The following is a 5,485-nucleotide window of genomic DNA, read 5'->3' as shown; positions in this document are numbered from 1 at the left end:
ACAAATCTATTTAGCTCTGTCTGGTTATTCGTTTGTTCAAATGATTTTTGTTGAGAACTAACACAGTTGGTCATATAAAAAAATAAGTAAGAGGCCCTTGGTTCAATTCCTCAGAAACACATAAACAGAAAAACCTGGAAGTGGCACTGTGGCTCAAGTGGTAGAATGCTAGCCTTGAGCTGAAGAGCTGAGGGACAGCACCCAGGCCTAGAGTTCATGCCCCATGATGGACAAAAAAAAAAAAAAAATTCCTGAGTGCTGTGATTTTAGGTATGAGACACTAGAGCTGTCTGCTCTATTTTTACTTTTTTATTTATTTTTCTTTTTCATACCTTCCTATTAGTTGAACATTGTTGTTCATTCCATTTTAATTTACATATAGTAGTGTGTGTGTGTGTGTGTGTGTGTGTATCAGTAATGGGGGGCTTGAATTCAGCCTTGTGCTCTCAGCTTTCTTGCTCATAGCTAGTCCTCTACTACTTAAACCATGCCTCCATCTACCACCTTTTTTTGTCGGTTGTGGTGGGGCTTGAACTCTGGGTTTGGGCACTGTCCCTCAGCTCTTCAGCTCAAGGCTAGTCCTCGACCACTTGAGCCACAGTGCCACTTCCAGTTTTCTGGTGGTTTATTGGACATAAGAGTGTCATGGACTCTTTTCCTCCCTGGCTGTCTGAAGGTCTGCCATCATCATGAATGACACAGTAACTTTCCAGACCAGGAAGTTCATGACCAACAGCCTTCTTCAGAGGAAGTAGATAGTCATTGATGTCCTTCACCCTGGAAAGGCAACAGTACCTAAGACAGAAATTGGGGAAAAACTTGCCAGAATGTACAAGACCACACCCGATGTCATCTTTGTATTTGGAATCAGAACCCATTTTGGTGGTGACAAAACAACTGGCTTTGACATGATTTATGATTCTTTGGATTATGCAAAGAAAAATGAGCCCAAACACAGACTTGCAAGACATGGCCTGTATGAAATGAAAAAGACTTCGAGGAAACAGCGAAAGGAATGCAAAAACAGAATGAAGAAAGTCAGAGGGACTGCACAGGCCAATGTTGGAGCTGGCAAGAAGCCAAAGGAAAAAGATCCTGCAATGACTTGACCTGCAGTGATGATGAAATTTTCACAAAGGAATTAATAAACTGTAAAAACATGTGGTCTGGCTTTGAAAAAAATAAAAATTAAAAAAATTTTAAAAAGAGTATCATGGAGTTTCCTGCCTGGGCTGGCTTTGAACCATGAACCTCAGATCTTAGCCTCCTGAGTAGCTAGGATTACGGCATGAGCCACTGACTCCTGGCTTTCCCTTTACCACCTTAAACGATGGTTAGTTAGGTCATACATGACTCACATTGGATGGTCAGATGGCATTCTGAGAAAACTGGTATGAATTGGATGTTTGGCTTTTTTGGAGATTATGAGTTTTTTGTTTGTTTTTGTTTTCTGTACCCATACTAGCACTTGAATTCAAGGCCTTGGGCTTTTGCTCAGCTGTCTGGCACAAGGCTGGTGCTCTACCTCTGCCTCCTTCCAGCATTTTTGCTAATTAACTGAAAATGGAGTCTTACAGACTTTTCTGCCTAGGCTGGCTTTGAACTGAGATCCTCTAAATCTCATCCTCTTGAATATTTAGGATTACAAGTGGAGCCACTGGCATTTGGTAAGATGATGACATTTAGTGTCACATGGATATGGTGTCAGATCCTAGCTTTGCCATTTACTAGCTATGTGGCATTCAGTAAGTTGTATACTTCTTCAGATAACTTTTTTTTTAAATTTGTTCCCCTACTATGTTCCTGTTGACTTCCATGGAGAAAAACCACACGCTTCAGTATATTCCTAACCTAGGTCACTGTTACAACCAAAAGTTACATTTATGCCATCTGGACTTCTAAGTATAAGTTTGCTATCTACAAGCAGAGAAGTGTATTAGATATATAATATTTTAGGAATATTAAAGAAGACATTTTCTAAAGAATATATTTCTTAAAACCAGCATTTACTGATCACTATGTGATAAGCAAAAATGGCACTTTGACATCCACCATCATGGCTTCCTTGGTTTGTACACACCACATCATATCACCTCTGAAACCCATGGGGACAACCAGACAGACACAGAGGGAACTGACCTGGAAACTAACGTCTGAGATGCAGACCAGATTTGCTTAAATAATTGTTTGACCTTGAAAGGGTTACTTAGCTTCTTTATGCCTCAGTTTCCTCATTATTAAATGATGTTAGACCTGTCTTGGGGGAAGTTGTGAGGGTGAATTAGGTCATGCCCATAAAACACTTGAGGTCTTTGGAAGAAAAGCATTTACAAACCAATAAATAGTATGATTAATGTCATCACCACCATTAATAGTGTTGATGAGGGGGAAGAGTTCAATGCACATGCTGACTTCAGAGTTGGGAATATTTGTTACAAAGAATGGGAATCTGACTGCACAGCATCTTTTACCTACTCTCTTTCGTGCTGGATTAAAACATCCCTCTCCCAGACACACTTTTGCTCATAGAGTTGGCATTTTATTTTCACCAATGAAACACAAGTCCCCTGAGTCAGCACTCTTCTATTTCACAATGCTTAAGGATCCCTTAGGAGAGTCTTTGGTGAAACTAGACAGATTTTTCACCTGTTGCAACATTCTCAGCAATAACACAGAATTCCTTCAGGACTGACGCAAATAGTATGGATCCAGCAACCAATGTATTCCAGTTGCTAAGAAATTTCCTGCATAGTCTCCTTTAATCCTCAAGACAACCTAGACATTCTTCTTTCATGTCAAATATTTTGCAGAGGGCACCTAATTGTGGAAGCTTTTCAGAGCCCCTATATAAAAGAGTACTCTCTCACTCACAGTTCTCTGCTGGCTTTGTTTTTCTCTGTAGCCCTGTCACTCTGAAGCACTCACAATTCTTGGTTTATTCTCTCACTAGAATGCAAGGTGTACGAGGGCAGGATTTTGGTCTTGTAACCTGTATCCCCAACACCTACCGTAGTGCCTGGTAGGTGATGGGAGCCCCCCAAACATCTATGAGTAAATTAATGACTCTGTTGAGTTAGGTAGGGTTATACGATTTTATAGATGCTCAAATGGAAGCTTTGAAATATGCCTGTAGTAACACAGCATGTGTGGAGCTGATCTCAAGCTCTATTGTTATCAGGGAAGATTGCAAATCTGATCACTTCTTGCTGTGGCTTGTTTCTGTCAGAAAAGTGGTGAAGGGAATGGGAATTAAGTAAAGGCCAGGGCTATGACTTAAGTGTCAGACAAGCTAAGCTGGAGGAGATAATTGAATTCTTTCAAATTGTCCCTTTCTCCCCTTCCAACGTTTTTCATAACTAAAAGATATCACAGGTAGCTTGCTCTTCAGGTTTAGCAAAGAAGACCTGTACTTTCAGCTCGTTCTCTCCTTTGTCTACCTTTTATAACTTCTGTATCAGTTTGCTGATGCCATCATTCTTATAAGAGGAAAGAAGGAAATAATTTGAAAAATATTTGTATTATCTAAGTAGTTATACAAAGGAGTTGCCTTTCAACAAAGCAGTTTGTGAATACAGTGTGTCTGGAACAATGTCACCCCTTCGTCATTCTCATCAACCCCTCCCAAACCATTCCTTCCCTCACTTTTCTTAATTTTGTAGGATATACATTGAATTTGTTACTGCATTCCCCCCCTATACTTTACTCAGCATTTGAGTCAGGCACTAGTGGCTCATGCCTGTAATCTTAGCTACTCAGGAGGCAGAGATCCAGAGGATTGTGGTCAAAGCCAATCCAAGAAAAAAAGTCCATGAGAATCGATCTGCAATTATTCAGCAAAAAAGCAAGACTGGAGGCATGGCTGAAGCAGTAGAGTACCAGCCATGAGCAAGAATGCTGAGCAAGTGTTAGGCCCCGAGTTCAAACTTCATTGCTGCAAAAAAATATTTTTAATATATTTGATCTACATCTCTACTGCATCAGGACATTGCAATTTGTGTGTGTGCATGTGTGTGTGTGTGTGTGTGTGTGTGTGTGTGCGTGTGTGTGCGTGTGTGTGTGTGTGTGAGAGAGAGAGAGACAGAGAGACAGAGAGACAGACAGACAGAGAGAGAGAGAGAGAGAAAGCGTGCTGGTTCTGGGGCTTGAGCTGGGCGCTGCCCCTTAGCCTTATTTGTTCAAGACTGATGCTCTACCACTTGAACCAGCTCTACTTCTGGCTTTTTGGTGGTTAATTGGAGATAAGAATCTCATGGACTTTTCTGTCATAGCTGGCTTCAAATTCTTTTTTTTTCTTTTTCTTTTTTTTTGTTGGTCATGGGGCTTGAACTCTGTGCTTGGGTGCTGCCCCTGTGCTCTTTAACTCAAGTTGAGTACTCTACCACTTGAGTCAAAGCGCCACTTCCAGTTTTCTGGTGGTTAATTGGAGATAAGATCTCACAGAGTTTCTTGCCAGGGCTGGCTTTGAACCATGATCTTCAGATCTCAGCCTCCTGAGTAGCTAGGATTATAGGCGTGAGCCACTGGTGCCCGGCTCAAATGCCAGTTCTTAAGTCTGGTGAGTACCCAAGATCACAGGGATTTCAATACCAGAGTCACATGACAAGATTGCTATCTTGATACTTGGTTGAAATGTGTCATTCTTGTCTTAGGGTGCTTCTCCACATTGGAAGAGAGCCGGACATAGCACTGGCCATCTTGGACCCTTGATGCTTTGTTTTCTCCAGAGAGGATGTTTCTGTTTCAGGAAGGTCTTGATTAAAATAAATTATAGGAGAAATGGCTTTGACTCTGGAACTCAAATGGCCAGAGTGGAGAGGAAAGGCAGCACTAAGAAAAGTGACCAGGATCCAGGAGACTGAGGGAATGAGACTGGATGCTTTTCTTCCCACCTATCACTCATTCTCCTTGCTTCCTCTCCGATCTCTTCCTCTGAAACCTCCAGACAGAAACAATCATTTGAGGGTAATACAATAAAAATACAAAAAGAAAAGCTGTCAAACTCTGGAAATAGAACTTTAAAACAAAGCTAGCAAATCTTGAAAGAGGTAAACATTCTATAGATGATTACATCCAGTACCTTTTTGCTTTGTTTTTAGATGTTTGGCTTTTTGTTTTGTTGTTTTGGTTCCAGAGCTTTTGTGTACAAGGCTAGTGCTCTATCACTTGAGCCACAGATCCACTTCCAGATTTTTTGGTGTCTAATAGGAGATAATAGTCTCATGGATTTTCTTGCCCAGGCTGTCTCTGAACCACAACTCTCAGATGTTAGCCTACAGAGTAGCTTGGATTGCTGACAGGTGTGAGCCACCAGCTCCTTGCTTCCAGAAGTTTTTTATTTTTAAGGTGAAAACTAGTGTCCATAGATCTATAGATTAAGAAGCGAGCTGGAAAAGTGGTTCAGTAGTAGAGCGCTTGCCTTGCATGCATGAGGCCCTGGGTTCGATTCCTCAGCACCACATAAGCAAAAAGAAAAAAGCCGGAAGTG

At 41.2% G+C, this 5,485-nt stretch overlaps 1 pseudogene; it reads left to right on the top strand.

The window, feature by feature from the left end:
* The first annotated feature begins 689 nt into the window (after nt 1–689).
* Nucleotides 690–1,109, top strand: LOC105988783 (annotated as a pseudogene).
* The last annotated feature ends 4,376 nt before the right edge of the window (nt 1,110–5,485 follow it).

Source organism: Dipodomys ordii, unplaced genomic scaffold, assembly GCF_000151885.1.
Source record: "Dipodomys ordii isolate 6190 unplaced genomic scaffold, Dord_2.0 Scaffold51, whole genome shotgun sequence".
Lineage (NCBI taxonomy): Eukaryota > Metazoa > Chordata > Mammalia > Rodentia > Heteromyidae > Dipodomys > Dipodomys ordii.
This window is presented reverse-complemented; position numbering and strand designations above follow the sequence as displayed.